At 44.3% G+C, this 9,079-nt stretch overlaps 1 protein-coding gene across 4 annotated transcripts in view; it reads left to right on the forward strand.

Moving 5' to 3' along the window:
- Window positions 1-928: 928 nt before the first annotated feature.
- Window positions 929-9,079, forward strand: part of SMAD2 (SMAD family member 2) — a 68,717-nt gene continuing 60,566 nt past the window's right edge. For 3 of the 4 annotated variants that reach the window (XM_042450063.1, XM_042450066.1, XM_042450067.1), the window contains exon 1: window positions 929-1,055. The gene's annotated coding sequence lies outside the window, so the exon portion shown is untranslated. Of the gene's footprint in view, window positions 1,126-9,079 lie in introns of all 4 variants that reach the window. The other variant, XM_042450064.1, reaches the window with a different exon arrangement.

Genomic DNA, 9,079 nt, shown 5'->3' on the forward strand with positions numbered 1-9,079 from the left:
GAGTGTTTGAAAGACTTTATTTTTATTTTTTATTTATTTTGAAGGGGAAGCTTGAGACATTTGATGTGTTCATATTTATTTATTTATTTAGAGGGGGATCTTGAGAGACTTTTTTATTCCTATTTATTTTATTTATTTTGAGGGGGAGCTTGAGATAATTTTTATTCTTATTTATTTATTTATGTTTGTTTTGAGGGGGTGTTTGACTTTTTATTATTTATTTATTCATTTATTTTGAGGGGGAGCTTGAGGCATTTGATGTATTCATATTTATTATTATATTTGTTTTGAGGGGGAGCAGGGTGAGAGAATTTTTAAATTCTTATTAATGTTTATTCATTTTGAGGGGGTGCTTGAGAGACTTTTTTAAAAAATTCTTATTTATTTATTTTTATTTTGAGGGAGTGCTTGAAACATTTCGTGTATCCATCATTTCTTTGCACATTCGCTGGTTCTTGTGTGTGTGCTAACTAAGATAACTACAGTACACAGCATTCCCTGCGTGGGACTACTTCTCTTCACTCGCGTGAGGGAAACACAGCAATCGCTGAGCGGAAGGAGACCGTTCGTTTTCGCCACCAAAAACTCCTTCGCGGCGCAACCTAATTATCCCCCTCAGTTCCCCCCTCCCTCCTTGGCGCAACCAACCCCCTCAGGGAGGAGGAGGTCAGGAGGCGGACTTTATCCGCAATCGAACAGCGGAGGCAGCCAATCCGCGCGCTCCTCGCGCTTCCCTTTCTTTTCTTTTTTTTCCCGTCCGCCGTCCAATCGCTGCGAACCGTGGCCTCCAGCGAACGGCGCGAGCTGAGTGAGTGAGTAAGGGACACCCGGACAAACCCCGCCTTCTCTTTTTTTTATCCGTGACGGACGAGCGCGGTGACCAATCCCTGCCGCGAAGAGAGGCAGGAGGCGGGGCGTCAAAGGAGTCAACCAATGGGCGTCTGAAGGGGCAGCCAATGGCGTGCGTGGGGCTCCGAAAGGGCAGCCAATGGCGGTCGAGCGAGAAAGAGACTAGAGCGAGGGTGGCAGCGGAGGCGCAGCTCGGGGGCGAGGAGGTTGGTCTCTGAGGCGGACGGGAAGGAGAAGGAGGCGGCGAAGAAGGAAGGGGACGCCGTGTTGGGGAAGGTTGAGCCCGCGGGGAAAGGGAGCCGGCTGGGCCTTGGGATGCGGGGGGTTCGGCCTAGGCCTCAGGCCTGGAAGGAGGGAGGCTCCCTTGGCTTTGTTGTGGTGGGAGGGGGAGGAGGCGAAGGGATGGCCATCCAGCCTCTCCTCGGAGGAGGACGACAACAGCCCTCGCCCACTAAGCAGCCACACCTCCAGTTGTTATTATTATTGCTACTACTCATCCCTCCATCTTTGCGGCTTCGGTTATTCACGGGGTTGATTGCTATGTCCTCTCTAGGAACATCCTCCAGCGCAACTCTATGGTCAACTATAACTAAAAGTTGCACTGAAAGACCTAGAGAGGATCCTCTACTAGCTGTTTGTAGCTCCCCAGCGCAACTCTATGGTCAGCGTCTGTCTGTTGACCACAGAGAGTTGCACTGGAGGACCTAGAGATTCCTAGAGAGGTGTCCTTCTCTCAGGTTAAAAACATGGGGCTTTTGTTATTTGGGGTTTTTCCGTATTCACGGGGGTCTTGTGCCTCTAATCCCTGCGAATATGGAGGGAGGAGTGCAGTTTGTTGTGGCACCAGAGCTCTCTCTGACAGAGAAGGATCAGTGCTGGGGAATTCTGGGAATTGTGGTTTATTGTGGCATCAGGGCTGACAGAGAATGATCAATTCTATGGAAGCTTTTATTATTATTATTATTATTATTATTATTTATTATCATAATCTTGGGAATTGTAGTTTATTGTGGCACCAGGGCTCTCTCTGACAGAGAATGCTCAGTGTCTCACAAAACTACAGATTCCAGGGTTCCTTAGCATTGAGCCAGGGCAGTTAAAACAGTCTCAAACTGGATTATTTTGACAGTGTGCTTTGCACCTTGAAGGCAAAAAAGCACAGGAGTGGAGGATAAAAGAGAGAGAAACTGGGACGTTATAAAAGTAGCTGGGGGAAAATTGAGTGAGAGAGGATTAATTGGGATTGTCCCTTTTCAAACTGGGATGGCAGGAAGGTATGGTTACTTCCACACACAAAAAAACCTCTTGTTACATGTAAATAGTTCCTTTGTCCTATTGTACTGGTTTGAATGTTGGACTACAACTCCGGAGACGCCCACGAAGCCCACTGGGTGACCTTGGGCAGGTCACACTTTCTCAGCCTCGGGGAAGGCATTGGCAAACCTCAGAACAAATCTGGCCAAGAAAACCCCATGATAGGGTCACCATACGAAAGGACTTGACGACACAAGAACAACAATCCAGAGGTTTTCCTGAGCAAGGTTTCTTCAGAAACTGGCCATCCATCATGTCAACCCTCCTCTGAGGCTGAGAGAGTGCGTGACTCGCCCAAGGTCACCCCAATGGGGTTTCCAGGGCCAGAGAGTTGTGATCCATCACTCAAACCCCAACGCCATTTAATGGTGTACCTTTTTATTAGGGCACAGGGTAACGTGAAGAGAGCTTTCAAAGCTCCCCCACTGTCTTCTGCTTCGGGCAAAAGGTGTTTAAAAGAACAAAACAAATCTTATGGGGGATGATGGGAATTATGAGGTTGTGTGTCATCAGCCTGCATTTTGTCAGTCCTCAGTTCAGGTGGTACTCTAGAGGGAGATCCTCTCAGGCAGGGCGTTCCTCCTTCAGCACTTCACCTTTTTAATACAGTAGGGAGATTTTTAAAGGGGGAGATGGGGAAGTCTGTATTTGTGTGTGTTTGCTTGCCAAGAGGCCCCTCTATGCCCCTTCTTTGGGGCTCCTGCACCTCTTTAATGAAGCTAGTTACTCTCTTTTTTTCTCCCCACCACCATTCAAGCAAGTGGCCCCCCTTCTCTGTCTTTGCTGTTGCTTACTGGCCTCCATTCATCCTGACTCAATACCACTGTTCTCCACTTCTCTTATGTTTTTTTGTTAGCCCCCCCTCCATTGTCTTCGATGACGACCCTGTGAATAAGACATCTCAAGCTCCCTATCCTCCACTGCTCTGCTGAGGTTTTGTAAATGGAGGCCTATGGCCTCCCTAACAGTCTGTCCATCTGGCATGTGTGATCTTCCTCTCTTTCTACTTTTTGTTTTGCCTTCAAGTCATTTCTGACATGGTGACCCTAAGGCAACCATATCATGGGGTTTTGTTGACAGGTTGCTTTCAAGGGGTTTTGTCATAGCCATACTCTGAGGCAGAGAGAGTGTGACTTAGCCAAGGTCACCCATTGGCTTTATGTGGCCAAGGTGGGATTCAAACCCTGGTCTCCAGAGGCATAGTCCAATGCTCAAGTCACTGCACCATGCTGTCTCCCTTCCTTCTATTACCCTCTACCCTTCTTAACATTATTGTTTTTTATAATAAGGCATGCCTTCTCATGATGTGTCCAAAGTATGACATCCTCAGTTTGATCATCTTGGCTACCAGGGTTAAGGCCTGATCAATTGAAGGACCTATTTGTTTGTCTTTTTGGATGTCCACAGTATCCTCAGGACATTTCTACAGCACCACATCTCAAATGAGTTTTCTTATTATTGGCTTTCATCACCATCCAGTTATTTCATTCATGCATGGTGATGGGGAATACAGTGGCTTGGATGATTCTGACTTTAGTACTCAGTTGGTGAAGCTCCTCAGTACTTCATCTTTTGGGGGGGAGGGGAGGGGAAGGTATATATAGCATGGTGGGATGTAAGACCTGGACAGTGAAGGAGGATAGGAAGAAAATTAACTCATTTGAGATGCGGTCTGGAGAAGAGGCCAAGAAGACAAACAAATGGGTCCTAGAACAGATCAAGCCTGAAAGTCAGGATGACTAAATTGAGGGTTTTGTATTTTGGCCACATCATGATAAGGCATGAATCAGTAGAAAAGTTGATAATGCTAGGAAAGGTGGAAGGAAGTGGAAATAAAGGAAGTCCACATGCCAGATCATTAGGAGATGAGCAGAGAGGTTGAGGACAGGAGGTCTTGGAGATGTCTCATCCACCGGGTTGCCATGAGTCAAACTCCACTTGAAGCTAGTTAACAACAACATATATAGCTGGGAGGCTTTTAAGGGGTGAGTGAAGGAAGTGTACACCTGGGGTGTGTTTGTTTGTTTGCTAAGGCCTTTCCCACACCACATATTGTGGATCCTACACTTTAATATAGATGGGATGCAAGATGATCCACCTTTCTTTCTTCTTCCCACCCCATCCAAACAAGTTGCTCCCCTTTATCTGTCTTCCCCCCCCTCCCCAAACCACACCTGTCCCTCTATTTCAGGGGGTGTAAAATGTGTTGATATCTCAGCCTGTGGTTGGGTGTGTTCCCTCTTAACATGGGGGATTTCACCTTTCAAAAGGGATGGGTGCATAGGTATGCTCACGTCATAAATAAATGGCAGTACTGTTTCACCATCATTAGGGGCAGCAACCTCTCCCCCCCCCCCCAAAAGCCAAGGAAATTCACCATCCTGGTACGGACTTGTAAACATCCTTGTGAAACTTCCATCCAAAAGCACATTTATTCAGAAGCAAGTCCATATTGACTTCGAGTTGGTGTTTATCTCCAGCCAAAGGTGCTCCCGCATAAAATTCTGAATGCTTAAAAATATTTTGGTGCTAAGGAGTAAATCCGGATAGGATTGCCAGTTAGTCCTCTCTGCCTTTCTTTTAGGTGTAGTTGGGGACTGAGGTAAGCAATGCAAATCTTCAGAATATTTAGTTGGGGTTTTCCCTTCCTCTCCTCCCTTTCCTTTCCAGCAACAATAACACCTTCCTAAGAGTAATTGTGTGTGTGTGTGTGTTTGCCTGCAGTCTTAAGTAGGGTTACTATGCAAAGAAGCTTTCTTCACACTAAACATGCTTTGCATTGTGGTGTGTGTTTGCAGCAGAATCTGAAATGCGTTAGTTGGGTGGACGGGAAGCAAAGCACCACATTGCTGTCTTTCTCTTCTCGCAGCACAGTAGGAAACTGAGCGGCCACTCTGCAATCTCTGCAATAGTGGAGCAGGGAAATGTGAACCTTTTTCTTCCAGCCATTAAACACTGGAGGTTCCCCAGCCTCTTCAAACTTTGTCCTGCAAAAAGCAGAAAGATTAGGAAGCAAGGTGCCAAAACAAAACACATTAGGGCAGTGTTTTCTTCTCTCCCATGCATTTTCCTTCTTTCTTCCCCACCTGTATGGTAAACCAGTAATAAGATTATAGGAGTTGTATTTCCACTGTTCTTAAATGACCAAAAAAAACAAAAACAAAAACAAAACTTACCTTTACTTTAGCTCTGTGAATCTACCAACATAATTTACTTTAGCTCTGTGAATCTATCAATATCAGATTTAGGACAAAGGAATTTTTGAACAAATTGTTTCTCTTGCTCCTGCCCTGGAAGTTTTACATACAACCCATTTCCACTGAAGGAAATGTTCTGTAACTGTTTCTTTCTGTTCGCAGTTAATATAACAAAGAATTAATTTGCCTTCACTTTCCGATCTTTTGAACCTTTTTTGTTGATAAAACTTCCAGGGCTAGCCGTGTTGGCCATAAAAAATCTACCAAACAGTGGCGAGATACAGACCACCCAAACAGACCATTTGTTGCGCGAGAGAGCCGCAGTGGACAAACCGTGTGGCTTCCTTGTGTAATAAAAAGAAGCCGCAAAAAGCGGCTTCTTTCTGCGGCACCATTATGACATCGCAAGGCACCAATGGATCACTTGCGGTGTCATGAAGGCGTCGAAACGTGCGGATGCTAGGCATCCGTCACGTCAAAATGGCGGTGCCTCTCTGTATAGGGCGCTGCCATTTTTATGCCCTCGTTACGTGCGAGGGGCAAGACACGTCAGGAAGCGCTGCCCCTTGCGCATAACCACGGCGCCCGATAGGGCCCGTCTATACAGCGCCAGTGATACCTTTATTGGCCAATCAAAATGCACAATATACATGTTGCAAGCTTTTGAAGCTTCACTGGCTTCTTCATCAAGGATAAAAAAAATTGAAGATGTTAGTCATAGGCCTGCATTTTGTTGTTTCTCTTCTTAGTTAAGATGGACTTTGAAAATTCCGCAGTTGCCACATGGTCAGAAGGAGGGGGGAGAGTAGCCTGCAAGGGATACCCCTCCATACCATCTTAACTTAGAACAGAAACAGCAAAATGCAAGCCTATGACTAATATCCACTGTTTGTGGATTTTTGATTGGCTTTTCTCAAAACCTAGTTTTTGTACAAGCTTTTCTTAGGAATGGAAATTCTAACCCTTAGGAAGTTGTCTTTGTCTGATAAAGGACTGTTTTTTTGTGAGAATCTTGAAGTAGTTTCCAGTGAAGTGTTGACATATACTGAATATATAGACATTTAGCACAAACAATTTACATTGATCAGACTTTGTTAAGAGGGATCCTGATAGATACAGGAGATTTAAAAAGCAGCCAATAGGGCCCGTACAGACAGGCTAAAATAAAGCTGCTTTGGGTCACTTTGGAGGTATGCTGTTTCATTGATGCATGTGTACTAAGAGGCCGGAAGCTGTGCCAAAGCTGTGCTCTAGTCCTTAGGATTGGATTGTGGCTTTGGCGTGGCTTCCGGACTCTTAGTTAGTACACACGCATCATTGAAACAGCATACCTCCAAAGTGACCTGAAGCAGCTTTATTTTGTCCTGTCTGTATGGGCCCAATATTCTCTTGGTTGCATCTCTCTCTCTCTCTCTCTCTCTCTCTCTGTGTGTGTGTGTGTGTGTGTGTGTGTGTATGTACACACATATGCATATACACAAGAGCTGTTCTTTTAGCACATACAAATTAGTGGCTGAGCCATCCATTAAACGTATGTGGGGCTGTTAGTATTTCTGTCTAGGCTGCTGGGTCATGCTTAAGTGTTTCTCCAGGCTAGCTTACTGCTGAGTGGGGCAAATTTGTTCTTGTAATACAGGAAAGGCTGTTTCGGATTGTAAAAGGTAATATACTGTACTTGAAGTGCACTTTTGTTAAGTGAGTTCTGTTCTAGAGTAATTTAAAATGCCTGTCTTTTGCTGTGCAAGGCATACATGCAATAGGAAAAAATGCTTGTTAGCACCTACTGTGATTGTGGCTGTGAACATGTTATGTGCTCATGAAGCAAATGACAAACATCTGCTTGAAAGAATTTTAAATAGATATGTGGGGCAGAGGGTTGGGAGGGAGGTAAAAAGGAGCTGAGTGATTCACAGTAGGTGAGTGATGAGGTGGAAATAATCTCCAAAGTGTCTGGTATCTGTTAACTTTACAAAAGTATTTTTAGGCTGCCTTTTAGGTCATAGTCTTCACAAGGCAACTCATGCCGGCAATTAAAAAAATCTAAAATGCATTAAATAGCAATTTTAAAAAGTAGTGTAAAAAGCAGATTAAAGAAATACCGTTTAGAACCATTCAGCCATTGGAAATGTTTCATATGTGTACTGCAGGTTGAGTCTTCCTTATCAAAATGCTTGAGACTAGAGGTACATTTTGGATTTTTTTATTTTTATTTTGGAATACCTGTACTTTCATATACGCACACAGTAAGATACCTTGGATTTGGGACCCAATTTTAAATACAAATTCATTTATGTTTCATATGCACCAAATACACATAGCCTGAAGATAATCTTATACAATATTTTTAATTTTGTACATGAAACAACATTTCAGAAAGCAAAGGTGTCAGTATCTCAACCACCCATGAAAACTGTTTTAGTCTTTGGATATTTTGGATTTCAGAATTCAGAACAAAGGAGACTCAACAATAAGAGCAAAAAGTGGACAGTATTTTGTGGTACTGTACTGATAAATAGCATTAAGAGAAAGGGATCTAGGATTCCTAGTAGACCACAAGTTGAACATGAGTCAACAGTGTGATACAGCAACAGAAAAGGCCAATACAATTCTAGGCTGCATCAATAGAAGTGTAAAAGTAATAATGATAATAATTATTTATTTATATTTTCCCGCCTCTCCCTTTCAGATTGAGGTGGGGTTACAACCTGATAAAAACATACAATTACATTCAATGAAATCCATAGTACATCATCTCAATAGTAATGTTAATTAAGGTTTGCACCGGCCTGGATATGTGCTAGGGTTCACGAGGGCGGTGCCACTGCACACTCCGCAACCCTAGCATGTTGTGGCGGCATGATAATGGTGGCGCCCTGTATACATGGGTGCTGCCATTATGACGTCATGGCCGCACGGAATGGGCGTGACGTCCCCGCGACGCTGCAAGGTTCTTGGAGCGCTCTTTCAGTGTCGTGGGAAGGAGCTGCAAAAGGATGGGTCCTAAACAGGCTCGGATGGATAGGCCCGCCGGAAGAGCTCCGTCTTGACTGCCTTCTTGAAAGCGTCCAAAGTGGTAATGAGATGGATCTCATAGTGTCTAGATCAAGGGAAGTAATGGTACCACTCTATTCTGCTTTGGTCAGGCCTCACCTAGAATACAGTTGGCCCTCTACATTTGTTCCTTTGACTTTTGAGGATTTGACTATTTGTGGTTTTAATTAATGTTTTCTCTAGTAATTTCTAGGTCCTCCAGCACAATTCTGAGGAAGGTGCCAATCATCACAACCATAGAGTCGTGCTGGAGAACCTAGATGTTCCTAGAGAAAACACTTCTCTAGACATTTGTTGCTCCTCAGCTAATTCTATTATCAACTTCTGGCAGAGGTTGACCACGGAGTTGCAGTGGAGGACATGGAGATTCCTAGAGAGGTGTTCTCTTATGTAAAGAGAATAGTGGATTTTATTTGCATGTTTTCCATATTTATGGGGGTCCTTCACCCCTAACCCCAGCGAATGTGGAGGGACCACTGTACTGTGTCTAGTTCTGAGGACCACAATTCAAAAAGGATGTTGAAAAGCTAGAGCATCTCCAGAGAAGGGCAAAATGATGAAAGGTCTGGAAACCATGCCCTGTGAGCAGTGACTCAGGGAGCTGGGTATGTTTAGCCTGGTGAAGAGAAGGTTAAGAGGTGATACTGTGTAATGACCCTGTTTAAGTA

The sequence above is a fragment of the Sceloporus undulatus genome, chromosome 2 (assembly GCF_019175285.1).
Source record: "Sceloporus undulatus isolate JIND9_A2432 ecotype Alabama chromosome 2, SceUnd_v1.1, whole genome shotgun sequence".
Taxonomy (NCBI): Eukaryota; Metazoa; Chordata; class Lepidosauria; order Squamata; family Phrynosomatidae; genus Sceloporus; species Sceloporus undulatus.